Source organism: Trichosurus vulpecula, chromosome 5 (assembly GCF_011100635.1).
Source record: "Trichosurus vulpecula isolate mTriVul1 chromosome 5, mTriVul1.pri, whole genome shotgun sequence".
In the NCBI taxonomy this organism is placed as follows: domain Eukaryota; kingdom Metazoa; phylum Chordata; class Mammalia; order Diprotodontia; family Phalangeridae; genus Trichosurus; species Trichosurus vulpecula.
Genome location: NC_050577.1, coordinates 289,960,509 through 289,976,356, shown reverse-complemented (window position 1 = coordinate 289,976,356; position 15,848 = coordinate 289,960,509).

Below are 15,848 nucleotides of genomic sequence, written 5' to 3'. Positions count from 1 at the left end.
CTGTCTCTCTTCTCTTCCTGGAACACCTCCCAGTTAAGAAAGAATCAGACTAAAAGAAGAGACAAGTTTGGGTCAACTAGTTTCTTTTAAATGTACCCCAGTTCTGCCTATGCAGCCAATCAAAGACTAGCTGAACAGACCTTGAAATAAAATGTCTGTGCATGAAAGCTGATGTGGGGATTGCATCAGCCAAGCACCCTGTGCGCTCTCCTAAGGACTGAGCTTACTGGCCAGTGTCCTGTTACATGTATGTTTCACCTTGTGAATGGAGAGTCCAAGGACAGACAAAGAGGGAGAAGGAGACAGGGAAAGTAAACTGTGCTGTAAGTATTGGGGTCAGGCCACAGCTAGGGCTAAAAGAAAGAGAAACATTGATTTTTATATTTTGTATATATTATATACTTATATTTTGTATCCCCAAACTGGGGGCACAAGTCGAATGAATCTCAACTTCAGAGACTCCCCTGGGCACAATGGAGCTAAACAGTGGCATGGGGATGGGGTGTGGGAAGAGGGAAGAGAGATGGTGATTAGCAACAAGAGAAAGCTTTCCTAGGACCCTAGGGGCACATTTACTGTCCTTTGGCTCATTTTATGGAGTGGGAAACTGAGCCACAGAAAGGCTAAATGTCTTGCCCAGTGTCCCAGAGATCCTAAATGCCAGAGATGGGATCTAAACTTAGATTTTTAAACTTCAATACCAGCAAGTTAACCACTGTACCACAATGCCTCTTGAGCAGCTTATGTTTTATTGGGGGATAAAACACATACATATGGAAGTACATACAACACATACATGAAATAGATTGAGGCAATTTGGGGGAGAAGCTTTAACAACTGGGAGGGATTAGGAAAAACTCTATGTTGGAGGGGGGTGTGTGAGCTGAGCTTGAAGGAAGCAAGCATTTCTAGTAGAATGGAAGTGAGGAGGGGGCACAATCGCATACCACAACTTGTTTAGCCGTTCCCCAATTGATGAGCATCAAGAGGAGGCAGATTTGATGGCTTTTGGGATGCCTTCCTATTTGGAACTGAGGAGGTCTGGTTTGGTGACAAGTGTCTTTGATTTCTTTTGAAAAGGTATTAGACTGGGTCTGCTTGGTCTAGAAGGAAGAATCCGGGGGCAAAGGGTGGGAGTTGCAAAGTTAGGCTTAATCTAGGAAAAACATCTACAATCAGAATGACTCAAAATAAGTGGGGGAGCAGGGGGCTCAGGAGGTAGTGAGCTTTCTCTCATTAGAGGTCCTCAATCAAAGACTGATACCCATTTGTTGGACATGTTGTAATTAGTTTCCTGCTCATCCATAGGTCACATTAGACAGCCTCTGAGGACATCTTCCAGCTGTGAAGTTCTGTGCTTCACTGAGTAAAGGAGAGAAGTTGAACAAAGACGTCTGATAGTCCCAAATTCTCACTCAGTAGAAGGTGAGCTCATCTCTACTGAGGCTGAAGGGGAGAAGGGAGAATTAGAGGTTCAATGAGAGAAGACAAGTCTTGGAGTTGCTGAAACAAGAAAATAATAGAATGAAAGCACTGGATGCAGTAGTGAGGACCTATTTGAAATTTGACAACCCAGATAGGTCATGGACGGAGTTGGTACAGTTTGGTATACTCCAGCAGCCCATGGTCATGGGCATTATGTAAGTGGCTGATCACGGGGACAAGGCTGGTAGGGAAGGAAATGAGGACAGAGCAGGTCTGAGGGACTGGCAGAATAGGAAGGAGTCAAAATATCTCAGATAACCTTTCTAGTCCCTCCCAGCTCTCACATTCTGTGTTCTAAGGTTCTCTGCAGCTCTAACTCTCTTGGCTCTAAGATCCTTTTGGTTTCTGACATTCTCCGTTCCAGAGTCTCTCCAGCTCTGACATCCTCTGTTCTAAGGTTCTCTCCAGATCTGACTGTTTTGGCTCTAAGGTCCCTCCCAGATCTGACATTCCCTGTTCTAAGGTTCTCTGCAGCTCTGACTGTTTCTGCTCTAAGGTCCTTCTGGTCTCTGACATTCTATGTTCTAGGGTCCCTCCAAGCTCTGACATTCTCTGTTCTAAGGTTCTCTCCAGCTCTGACTGTTTCTGCTCTAAGGTCTTTCCCAGCTCTGACATTCTCTGTTCTAAGGTTTTCTTCAGTTCTGACTGTTTCTGCTTTAAGGTCCTTCCCAGTTCTGACATTCTCTCTTCTAGGGTTCCTCCCAGCTCTGACATTCCCTGTTCTAAGGTTCTCTGCAGCTCTGTCTCAGTTCTAAGGTCCTTCTGGTCTCTGACATGCTATGTTCTAGGGTCTCTCCAAGCTCTGACATTCCCTGTTCTAAGGTTCTCTCCAGATCTGACTGTTTTGGCTCTAAGGTCCTTCCCAGATCTGACATTCTTTGTTCTAAGGTTCTCTGTAGTTCTGAATGTCTCAGTTCTAAGGTCTCTGTTCTAGGATCCCTCCCAGCTCTACCTCTGTGATCCTATGAATACCGTACTCTTCCACACCATTGAGAGCTAAGGACAGAGCTAAGAGAGGAGCGAGTGAATAGGAGTGGAAAAACAGAAGATTGTGATCAGAGAAGGGAATTTCAGATTTCACAGTGCTGAGGGGTTGAGCAGTTTCGATAATGTTGAGGCCTCTGGTGTTTCCACACTAGGGAGGGTGCCTTAGTGATAGATTTCAGAAGTTGGAGAGTCCGAAAGACTGTGTAGACAACAGGAAATAGAAAATAACCCCAAGCATTTATTAAGCTCTTAATACATGCCAGGTGCTGTGCTAAGTATGGAAGATACCAAAAAATAGCAAAAACTGGTCCTGCCTTCAAGGAGCTTATAATCTTATGGGGGAGATGACACATTCATAGACAGACATGTACAAGATACGGAGAACACATAGATGGTGGCCTTAGAAAGGAAAACACTAGAAGTTGGGTGGGTGAGTAGGGGGAGTGGAGTGAAAACAGCCTTTTCCAGGAGGTTCCATTTAAGCTGTATCATGAAGGAAGGAAGCCAGAGACTCTAAGAGTTGGAGGTTAGGAGGAAGAGCATTCCAGGCATGGGGCACAGCCAATGCAAAGATGGGAGATTGAGAAATCTATGTGAGGAGTAGCACGTAGGTCAGTATGGTTGGAAGGCAGCACTCCCCTTCCCCGCAATGAACAAACATGTAAATTCTACTTTAGAAGAAAAGCAGAAAGACCTTCAAGTTTTCATCTTACCTTGCTGTAACACCCTTCCTCACTCCCTCCTCACCACTACCTCTGAGAATTCCTTCCAATTTAAACCCAATTTTTTGGTTTCAAAAATTGCCAGAGAAGCCTTAATTTCTGGGGCAGTCCCTGGGATGGGGAGAAAGCACAGAGCCTCCCTTAGATCCCAGCTGCTGATCTAGTAGACAAATGTTGGCTTGGTCCCAAGCACCTATGACCCACCTTTGGGTTTGTCCATGAAGATAATCCCAGCTTCCAGGAAGCTTAGTGGAGATACCTAGAGGGCCAGCTAGAATAATGATCATATAGTAATAGCCTTAAAAAAAAAGATTAGTCCTAAACAAATTTTCACAGTAAAGAGTCTTTCTTAGTGCAGCAAGGAGTCTGCGGGAGCGGTAGATAAGGTGGCACATGCCAGGTGAGTCAAACCCCTGTCAACACCTCATCCACTCTGCCCCCTCAGAACCTAGTGGAAACAGCTCAGGACCCGGAGCCCAAGAACAGCAGCACCCTAGAGCAGCTGTGACCCTGCTTCCAGCCCAGCCCCTGGAAGCTTCATACAGAACAGCAGCTTCCTCTGCAGGTGGCACAGCCCCCACCACCTCAGCAGCCACAGCTGCTGAAGACCCAGAAAAGACACTTCTCACCCCTAAAGCTTTAGCACTGCCAAATTGTTCAGCACCAGAAAGGGAAATGGTTTTATCAGCAGAAATGCCAGTAAAGAAAGGGCATTAGGTCTGCGTCCTGAGGACCCCGTGATCTTTCCATCTGATATACAGCTGAAAACTCTAGATGTTGTCCCTCCTATTAAAATGGGAACTCCTTCAGTGCAGGGACTGTCTGGCTTTACTATTTTATTTCTCAGTCCTTTGTATGTAGTAAGTGCTAATAATATTTTTATTCCTTCAATTATTCATTTATTCATTCAGCCTGTTATGCATCCTTAGCCATATCCCATCCCCCTCTAGGGATTGCTCATGAGTGGTTGTTACTTGCAAAGTTTTCCCCCTGAGTTGTAGGAACTAAGGCAAAGGAAGAATTCAGAGAAATTTGGGAAGAGTTCTATGAACTGGTATAAAGAAAGAAGAACTGGGGCAGCTAGGTGGCTCAGTGAGTAGAGCACCAGCCCTGGAGTCAGGAGGACCTGAGTTCAAATGTGACCTCAGACACTTGACACACTTACTGGCTGTGTGACCTTGGACAAGTTACTTAATCCCAATCCTCCTTCGCTCTCAAAAAAAAATTTAAAAAAAAAGAAGAAAGAACCCAGAACACAATATAATGAGCCTAGAAAAGTCCGAGAAACTATGTGAACTCTGACTGATGCAGTAACCAAGCATGACTTCAGAGCACTTAGATCAAAGTATGCTTTTCTTCCTTTTGGCAAAGAGGTGGTGGACAATAGGAGCAGAATGTGCTGTACATTTTCAGAAATGGTCAAGTGTTGATTTGGTTTCTTTGCCTTCACTTATTTATTATAAGGGAAGATTCCATTGGAGGATGGGAGGGGAAAGTCTGTGACCGTGGTTAAGTGATAGAGATATTTTTAAAAACCAAGAATATTAATAAAATATTTTTAAGTGTTCATACTGAAGAAATGCAGATCCACTGTCTTGGGAATTCTCATTCAGATCTACGCTGGAGCCTGCAGGGCAGTCTTGTTTTAGCCAGGAACCTGTCTAGGCTGCAATGATTGGTTAGAACAGTGTCAATATCCCAGGAAATTTTTAACAGAGTGAGGAGAGGTAGAGTAAATAATCTGATTTCTAAAATACCTTTATAATACAAAAAAAGGAAAAAACTTCAATAATTTCCAATTAGCTTTTTGGGGAAAAAATGCAAAATCCTCAGCCTGGCATTTAAAGCCTTTGGTAATCTGTCTCCCATCTACTTTTCCACTCTTACTTCATCATTTTTCCTCATCAGGCCCTCTATATTCCAGCTGTTTCCCTTGTATGACTTTCCACCTTCCACATCAGCCCCTTTGCATGGGCTATATCCTCCTGGAATGCCCTCACTCCTTTCCTCCACCTCTTTGAATCCTCCATAAGCTTCCCTCAAAAATAGCTCATTGGAAGTAAGGATCGTTTCAAGCTTTGCGCCTGTGACCTCAATGCCTGGCACACAGTAGCCACTTAAGAGAAACACTCGTTCATTTCTTGGTTTTTTTCACTGACCGTTGTTAGTACCTTTTCTTGATTATCTTCAATTTCTCCTGAATACTTTTCTTGATTATCTTCAATTTCTCCTGAATACAGCTTGTTCGTACATAGTCGTTTGCATGTTGTCACTTCCATTAGACTGTAGTTTTTTGCCTTTCTTTGTACCCCCAGCATTTAGCACAGTGCCAGGAACATAGTAGGTACTTAATAAATGCTTGTTGAAGGATTGATTTGATTGTTAGGTGCTTAATTAATGTTTCTTGAATTGAATTGTTCGTTGAAGGAACAAGGGCTAGTGATCACCTCCAAACGGTCTCTACCAAATGGGGGGCCAGAGACTAAAAGAAAGCCGCATGTAAGTAAGAGACCAGCTTTGAGGGGACGGGGAACAGCGCCAGACTGTCACAGAGATAGATAGCTAGAAAGAAGCCCCTAAGAATGAAAGCTGTTTCCATTTCACCAAAAGTATTTATAGAATTATCAGACACCTGCAAGCTGCTTAAAGACATGCCTTTTACATACAATCCTAACCACAGATAAGCTCAACTTGGAGGAGTTAACCATTTATGTGGCTTTATCCCTTGTGTTAAAATGGACAATCCCTTAATCTCCTTGAATCAGTTACCTTACTTGGGAAGTAGGGTACTACTTCTTCAGTTCTTTTTTTTGGAGGGGGGAAGGCAGGGCAATTGGGGTTAAGTGACTTGCCCAAGGTCACACAGCTAATAAGTGTGTCCAGTGTCTGAGGCTGGATTTGAATTCAGGTCCTCCTGATTCCAGGGCCGGTGCTCTACTCACTGCGCCACCTAGCTGCCCCGCTACCACTTCTTATATTCAGTTTAGGGTAGTGGACAATGTGCTGGACGTGGAGTCAGGAAGGCCTGAGTTCAAATCCTGCTCCAGACACTTACTGGCTGTGTGACCCCAGGCAAGTCATTTAACTGCTTCTGCCTCAGTTTCTCCATCTGTAAGATGGGTATAATAATGGCACCAATCTCACAGGAGTGTTGCAAGGTTTAAAAGAAATAACATATTTAAAAGGCTTTTCAAACCTTACAGTACTATATACAAGTGCTTATTAAAGTTTTAACTGAATTATATAAATGTTGGTTATAATTATTCTGACCATCCATGAGAATACTATATGACATTAACAAGATTTCATTATGCTTATGGAGAGCAGTGTCCTGGAAAATGTTAACAATTGGTTGTCCAACTGAAAAATGTCCACAGGATACATTTTTAAGTTTAATCTGCCTGCTGAGGTTGGGGTTGGGTCTGCCTGCCTCAAGTCTCTCTCTACTCCAACTCATCTTCCATACAGTCATTAAAATGGTTTTCCAAATCGAAGGTTTGACCCTATCGCTGTCTTCTACTCAGTAAACTATGGTCACTCACTATTGCCTCCAGGATCAAATAGTCCTCTGCTTGGCATTCAAAGCCCTTTATAACCTGGCCCTCTCCTACCTTTCCAGTCTTCTTACACCCTATTCCCCAACACTTACTCTTTGATCCAGTGACACTGGCCTCCTGGTTGTGGTCTTGTGGCTGCTCCACAAACAAGATACTCCATCTTCAGCTCCAGGCATTGTCTCTGGCTGTCCCCCATGCCTGGAATGCTCTCACTCCTCCAGTCCTACTGCTCACCTTCCTGAATTCCTTTAAGTCCCAACTAAAATCTCACCTTCCACAGGAAGTCTTCTACAACCTCTCTTAATTCCAATGCCTTCCCTCTCTTAAATATTTCCTATTTATATTGTATATAGCTTGCTCTATATAAATATATAATATAAATTACATAAATAACATATTTATATATTATATTATAACAAAATAATAAAAATAATATATAATGTAATATAATATAAAATATATAAACTAATAATATAAATAAATTATATAAATGTAATATAATAACTACATATACTTGTTTGCATGTTGTCTTCCCCATAAGGTCATAAGCTCCTTCAGGGCAGAGACTGTCTTTTGCCTCTTTGTAGCCCCAGGGCTTAGCACAGTGCCTGATATAGTCTGCACTTAATAAATTTTTAGTGATTTTTAACATTTTCCCCTTCACTTTCTGAAGTGTAGACAATCATCAAAACAGTAGATCAAGTGGTCATGTGTAATGTTGACTGATTTCTGAAGTGTAAAACGCTCACACTGAAAATTTAACAATCAGCCCTTCTAAGGGGATTCCCTCTGACACATCCCAGCTCATAGAACACAATTGAATCAACTGTTCCCCACTGAATGCCCCCTCCCAAGCTTCCTTCCAGATCTTTGCTACTACAAAAAAAAATGCTGCTATGAATATTTGTGTACATGATATCTTTTCCTCTGTCTCTGTAGATGATAAATTTTTCCAGTGACAGAAATTTGGTAGGCTTGTCCACTACATGGTAGATGGGTTGCAGTCACAGATCTTTGTATTATTTTTATCATTACTACTACTAATTATCATTTTGCTGAATATCAGGAACTTGGTTTGTCAAAGCTTATTCCAGTGGCTCTAGCGTGCATGGGGAAGATTCAAACAATATGCACAGATTTGTAAAAGCTCAGGTGTGGAGAGGTCATCTGAGACCAATTCTCTCATGTTTACAGAGGGAGAAACTGAGGTTCAGAAAAAAAGTATGGTGCCATGAAAAGAGTTCCTCTGGGAGCAGAGGACCTGAGTTTAATTCAGATGCTGCCCACTGTGTGACTCTGACAGTCTCATCGTGTCTTCAGACCTCAGTTTCCTCATATGTAAAGGAAATGGGTGGGACTAGAGGACCCCTAAGGTTGGTCCCTCCTGGCTATCAATCTATGCATCTGGTTTTCTGACTCTAAATTCAATTCTCTTTGCAACATGGGAATGTACTGAGGCAGAGACTAGAAAAGCAGGATGATAATCACAGTAACTGAAAATGTTGGGGCTCTAAGGGATGTTAGAGGTCATCCAGCCCTCTCCTTTGATAGTTGAGCAATAGAGACCTGGAGAGAGGGGAAGTTACTTGCCTAAAGGCACACAGCTAAATACTTGGAGAGATAAGAGAGATGTAGCTGGGGTCAGAGTCCCAGGTCAGCTGCCTCCTCTCTTTTCTCCCTTCATCTTCTGATGCTAATAACATCCAGGTAAGCTCAGTGTTAACAGTGGGTTTAGACATCTATCTGCTTAGTCGCCACATCCAAAAACACTAGAGAAGATCGTATATATTCTCTTGTTCTTTGAGAGCAGAGACTTGCTTAGTATGGTGATTGGCACATGAGTTCAATAAAACTCTCTTTTTCTTTCCCTCTCTCCCTTTCTTACTTCCTCTCTCTTTTTCTTCTTCCTTCCTTTCATGTTGTCTCTTTCTTGCTTACTTTCTCTTTCTTTCCTTCTCTCTTTCCCTCCCTCCCTTTCTTTCTTTTCCCTCTTTTCTTTCTTTCATTCTTTTCTCCCTTCTCTTTTTCTTGCTTCTTTTCTTTCCCTCTCTTTCTTTCTTTCTCTTCCCTTTCTTTCCTTCTTCCTTCCTTTCTCTTTCTTTCCCTCCCTCCCTTTCATTCTCCCTCCTCCATCCTTTCTCTTTTTCTTCTTTCCTTTCTCTCTTCCTTTCCTTTTCATTTCTGTTTCTTTCTTTCCCTCTCTCTTTTCCTTCCTTCTCTTTCTCTCTTTCTTCTTTCCAAAGCATCAAGACCCATTCTAATAAGAAGTGTTGATGGCAGAAAGCTGCCTATAATGACTGGGAATCAGGTGATCCAAGACGTATCTATTCCTGACTCTTTCTGGCCAGCTATGTGACTCTAAGAAAGTCACTTCATAGACTCACAGGTTTTAACGATGCAAGGGACCTTAGAGCTCAGCTAGTCTAGTGGTGTGTCAAGCTCAAATAGAAACATGTCCATAGAACATTGACCACAAATTAACATTCTCTATGTTGCATTGTATTTTTATTTATTTTTGCTAAATATCTCCTGAATACATTTTAATCCGATTCCTGCAGCACTCACGAGTTTTGCAGGCTTTGACACTTCTAATTCTATTCCAATTCCTTCATTTTATGGGGAATGAACACACGGCCCAGAGAAGGGAACAAAGGACTTGCCCAAGGTCTTAGTCAGGATTTGAACCCATGGTCTTTTGACTCCAGATGCAGGGCACTTCTCACTTCACATCTAACCTTTTGGTTTCCTCATCTGTAAATGGGAAGATTAGGGTCAGGTGGCTTCTGACTCCTTCCATCTCTGACATTCCTCCCAAGAGTCCTGTGGGGTGTATAGTTGATTATTATCTCTACTGTACACATGAAGGCTATGAGGTTCAGTAAGTATTTGCCCAGGGTCACACAGCTGGTCAATGTGAGAGGTGGGACTTGAACCCAGATCTTTTGAGGCCAAGTCTTGCTCTCTTGATGCCTTCAAATAGAAAAGAGCCACCATCAGGAGTGTATCCAGAACTGGGTTTTTCCATTCCTGAGGGATGTGCTTACACTGACCCCTCCAAAATTCTCTGGGGAATCCTTGTGACGACAAAGATATGGAGGGGTAAGAGGGAGCACTAACATTCCAGGACCCCAGAAAAGAGCTAACCTAACTGGTCCATTGGGAGACAGAACCCAGGATCTTGTCTAGCCTCATTAGCACCCTGTTCTAATCAGTCATTCCAGCCTATAGAGGACTCTAGCTACACCAAGACTAGGAGAAGCTAGGTGGTAAAGTGGATAGAGCATTGGCCCTGGAGTCAGGAAGAACTGAATTCAAATCCTTACTTACTAGTTTTGTGACCCTGGGCAAGTCACTTAACCCTGTCTGACTCCGTTTCCTCATCTGTAAAATGAGCTGGAAAAGGAAATGGCAAACCACTCCAGTATCTCTGCCAAGGAAACCCCAAAGGGGATCTGGAAGAGTCAACAACTAAACACCATCACCAAGACTGCCCTGCAGGCTCCAACCTAGATCTGAATGAGAATTTCTAACACATTAGCTCTGTATTTCTCCAGTATGAACACTTTAAAAAATGTTTTATTGATATTCTTGGGTTTTTTAAAAATATACCCTATCACCTAAGCACAGTCACTTCTTCCCCCCTCCCACCTTCCAATGGAATCTTCTCTTATAATAAATAAGTAAAGGCAAAGAAACCAAATTGACAGTTGGCCATTTCTGAAAACAGACACCATATTCTGCCCCTGTTGTTCACCACCTCTCTGTTGAAAGGGGGCAAAGCATACTTCCATTTAAGTGCTTTGAAGTCATGCTTGGTCACTGCATCAGTCAGAATTCATATTATTTCCTGGATTTTACTGGGCTTATCATGTATGTTGTGTTCTGGGTTCTTCTTTCTTTACATCATAGAAATCTTCCCTAGGTTCTCTGAATTCTTCCTTTGCCTTAGTTCCTACCACTCAGGATGAAAACTTTGCCCCTGTCCCCACCACCACTATTCATCCCTAGAGGGGGGTGGGAAATGGCTGGGGATCAATAGCAGGAGAATAAATAAATGGAAATATCTATTAAATGCTTATTTTGTACAAAGCACTTGGGGGAACAAATAGAGAAGCCAGACACCCTGCTCTGAAGGAGATCACATTCTAATAGTGTGGAACAACACATACAGAAGGCTTCAACTGCATGTTGGATGGAAAGATCCTTAGGGTGTAGAGGCAAAACAGATGGTAATGTATCTTTTTTTCAGTTGTTTCAAACAAGACAAAATCCTTTGTTGAAGACATCCATTGATGGGGAACTTACTATCTCCACAGGTGGACCATTACCCTCTGGAATAGTAAATAACAGTAAGGAAGGGTTTTTAAGTATATATATATATATATATATAAAGGAAAAACGTAATCAATTGTTGAACCATTTGCCAGGGCCAAGGACTTTGTTGGAAATAACTTTCATTTCTGGGTCTTCAGTGGGGGTGGAGATGGGGGCAAAGTTTTCATTCTGAGCTGTAGGAACTAAAAAAAAAGGAGGAATTCAGAGAAACGGGGGAAGAATTCTATGAACTGGTGTTCATAGAATCGATTACATCTCTACATGACTTGTTCCCATGGATACTGGCTGGGGGCCCAGGCTGGAAGCTGAGTCAGTGGTCTTGGGAGGTGGAGTCCTATTCTGGGGGCTCTTGGATGTACTTGCCTGTTGGTAACAGTCCATTGGTTGCTGATGGTGCTGGTGAGCATGATGAGCTTCTACTCTGCCAGAGTCGCTCTCCTGGCCAACAGCTGTAGGGGCTGGGCTGGAAGCAGGGTCGTGTTACTCTGAAGTGTACCCATTCCCCTTTCCCTACCCCCCAGGAGAATTTGAAGACTCTAACTCACCTCTTCCTCCTCACCTTCTAGGTCACTGGCCCTTCCCAACCAGGCTGCTATTGACCTAGATAATCTCTGTCCCCTGACTGCTAGGGAGGAGGCATTCTTGTGGCTTGATTTCTATCCATCTCCATCTCATCCATTCATATAGCATTGGTGAGCAAATATAAAAGGCATGTTTGTTTGGGCTAAAGCTACTAGGAAACAAGATGGTTCCCAGTCCTTGGGGGTAGTGGGGAGGGGATGTGACCGCACTTATGAATCCAGACAGGCATGATCTTCAGGTGGGCCTGCTATGGCTCAGGTGAAGCAGTGGGACCTTCTGGACCAGGATTGAGAAGACCTGGGTTCTAGGATCATAGTATCATCCATTGGGAGCTGGAGGCACTTTAGAGATAGCATCCAAGCAACTTGAAGCCAGGTACTGCTTGCTTTTGTCTTTGTATCTCCAGTACCTGGCACAGGAAGCCAATTCCATCCCTTCATTTTACAGAGGAGTAAACCAAGGCCTGCAGAGGGTATGAAACGCTCAAGGTCACAGCTAGTGAGTGGCTGAGCTGGGATTCGTTCCTACGTCCTCTGACTCCACCCCGAGCAATCTTTCCACCGCACAGAACTTTTTCCCAGTTCTAGTCCTTCCACTTGACTGCCTGGCCTCGGGCAAGTTACAGCCTCAACGAGTCTCATTTTCTCCATCTATAAAATGGGGATAATCATACTCTGTTCTACCTACCTCACAGAGTTATTATGAGAATAAATGAGATAATTATATACATGAAAGTGTTTTGCTAACTGTGAAACATTATATGAATACAAAGTATTATTATTAAAATGATCGAGTTGATGGTCTCAGAGGATGAGAAGACAGACCATCTGGCAGCGGCATCATCATCATCATCATCATCATCATCATGGCACTTATATCACACCTACTATGTGCCAGGCACTGCGCTTAACTCTTTACAAACATTATCCCATTTGATCCTCTCAACCATCCTGGGGGGTAGGTGCTATCATCCCCATTTTACGGATGAGAAAATGGAGGCAAACAGGCTAAGTGACTCGCCCAGGGTCACACAGCTAGTACGTATCCAAAAGAGCCCTGCACTTGAAATCTCAAGACCTGGGATGGTTGTCTAGCAGGGCCACTTTGGGCCAGTCCTTAGCTTCACAGAATTTGGGGCTGGTAGAGACCTTATCGATGTTGTCCAGCCATCTCCTTTTACAGATGAGGCACTTTCACATATTTTTAAATCTCATTTGGTCCTATCAACCCTATGAGGTGTACAGAGTATTATCTAAAAATAAGACTTAAGTCCCACTGCGGTTCTGACTTGCCCAAGGTCAGGTAGCTAAGTTGAAGACCCAGAACTGGGAAGTAGCCAGATGGCAAAGTGGGTACAGCACTGGGCATGGAATCAGAAAGACCTGAGTTCAAATCCAGCCTGAGACACTTAATAGATTTGTGACCCTGGGTAAGTCACTTAACTTCAGCCTTCCTCAATTTCCTCAACTGTGATATGTGGATAATAATAGCACTTAGGGTTGTTGTGAAGATCAAATAAGATATTTGAAAAGAACTTAGTACAGTGCCTGCACATAGTAGGTGTTTAATAAATCCTTCCAGGGCAGCTAGGTGGCGCAGTGAGTATAGCTCCAGCCCTGGAGTCAGGAGGACCTGAGTTCAAATCCAGCCTCAGACACTTGACACATGTACTAGCTGTGTGGCCTTGGGCAAGTCACTTAACTCCAATTTCCCTGCCAAAAAAAAAGCCAAAAAAAAGATGGTCAAGAGAATGCCAGTAAAGTAAAAAAAAAAAATCAATAAATGCTTACTCTTTCATCTATACAAAATTTTCATATCTATATAAATTAAAAGCATCCTAGATGAGCAAAAAAAAAAACCCCAAAATTAATTAATTAATTGATTAATTAATCCTTCCAAATGAGAAAACTCGAGGCCCAGAGAGGTTACGTGATTTGTCCAGCAGCAAACTGCAGAGGTGATATCTGAAATTAGGTCTTGTGACTAAACCTAAGGCCCTTTCTACTGTACTACTTTCCACACCTACTTTTCCTTCTAACACTTTAAGGAAAAAAAATCTCCAAACACACTTATTCAAAGTAGGAATCCTTATCAAAGGCTTAAGCAAGAACAGGAAGACATCAACCCATGGTAGAAGGTGAAGGGAAGATATGCTGTTTTTATCATCACAAGTCAGAGGGTGGAGTAATCTTTCTGTTCATTGGATTTCTCCGAGTTTTATATTTCTTATGCACTTATCATGTCACCTCATAGCTCCTCACACACGCCCTCTGCACCCCCCAACCTAAAAACTAACCCAGATTCATTTTAGGTCAGTCTTTACTCAAACCATAGTTCTCAAGCCCCCACCAAAGTTCCTTCCATTGGACAAACATGAAGACACATTAGTTAAAACAAAAGACATTTAGACAACAAACTAAATGATAAGGAAAATCCTCATCCTCCCCCTACTCCCCACACACGGATGTTCCCTTCCAAAGATTCCTACATCACTGGTGAAAGAACAGACATGTCCACATGTGGTCAGGGAACTCACGTTCCCTGGAAGAACATATGTGGCCACAGAGCTAAAGACTTGTCCTCTGAGGGCTGTAGCCCAGATGGTCTCCTTTTCTACCTCTAACACTGTGCTTTGCCACTTATACCATTCAGGGTTTCTGGCATCATCTTCTAGTCATGTGATGCCATTGACCTATGGCTCTATACAGGGCTTTTGGCTAGTGTTTCCACTGAACTGCCACCTCCAGTTGTGGGTCATCTGTCGCCAGTTGCTGGTCTTCTACTGAATGAGAGCTACTAGTTGGCTTTTCTTCTATAACCATAAGGGAAGGGGCTTAGCTCTTTTAGCACATAGCCTCAGGAGCTATCTCAGCCTTTCCTATTTTAAAACCCAGATCCAGAGCCAGCCAGCAGAAATCCTCAGGTTTAAATGAAATCTCTTTTTCAATGCTTTTGATGTTATTTGAGCTGCCACTCCCTGAGTTGTCTACAATTTCACTTAGGATGCCCAAATAATTCCTTTCAGCTTCTATCATGCCAGTTGTGGTCCATGTACATCACCCTAGGAGAGAGACTGAAAGGTGCTGGGTAGACCTAGAGTGGAATGATTCTCATTCTAATTTGTATTCCATTTAATCTGTGTATGTGTCTTATCATTCTAATTAGATTATAAATTCCTAGAGACCATAGGTCTTCCTTTTACTTATCTTGGAAACTCAAATTCCCTGCACCAATGCATTGAACATAGCATTTCTTAATAAGTGTTTGTTGAATGATTGACAATGTATTCTTAACCAGTATTTGAGCAAGTGATTACCCTGATAAAATAAAAAGCAGTGAGAAGGAACTTAAAAATAGTAATGATGCCAAGACAGCCTGATAGAGCTAAGAATCCTTATTTTAAATGACCTTTTCTGTCTTCATAATAATACCTTGCATCTTGTATCAACCATATATAGGTATATATGTATATGTATGCACATATATACACAAAAATACACACACATACATACATACATACATACATACACACATATATACATATATAAAATATACACACACATACATATATAGACACACATACATACATACACACATATCCGTATGTATATAAAACTATAGAAGCCCAGAATTGGAAGGGGCATTAGAGGTCATCTAGTTCAACCCATACCTGAATAGGACTTTTCTCTCTATATTCCCTATAAGTGACCTTGTTTGAGTTCTTCATTGATGGAGAACTCACCACCTCTTTAGGCAGCCTATCATACCTTGGAACAGTGACTCATGGTCAGTAAGTCTTCCTTACATTAAGTCAAAAGCTACCTCCCTGCAAACAGCCCTATGAAATTGGTAATGCAAATACTATTCTTCCCATTTTAGAGATGAGTGGACTGAAGTAGAAAAGAGTGGCTAAGGCTAACCTCACTCTCAGGTTAGATTCACTTCCCTTCATTAAGGTGTTTTAAGGCTCAATTCTGGACCCCTCAGCAAAAATGTGTTTGAGGTCTGTGAAACTCTGGGCAATTCATTTAACCTCTATGAGTCTTATTTTCTGTCTGCAGTGCTGAATATTTAACAATAATACAAATTCTAAATTTTGCAAGGCTAATGCCTCAGAACAACTCTGTGAAGTAAATTTAACCACTAGGTGGTGCTGTTAATCACTAACCTGATCCTGTTC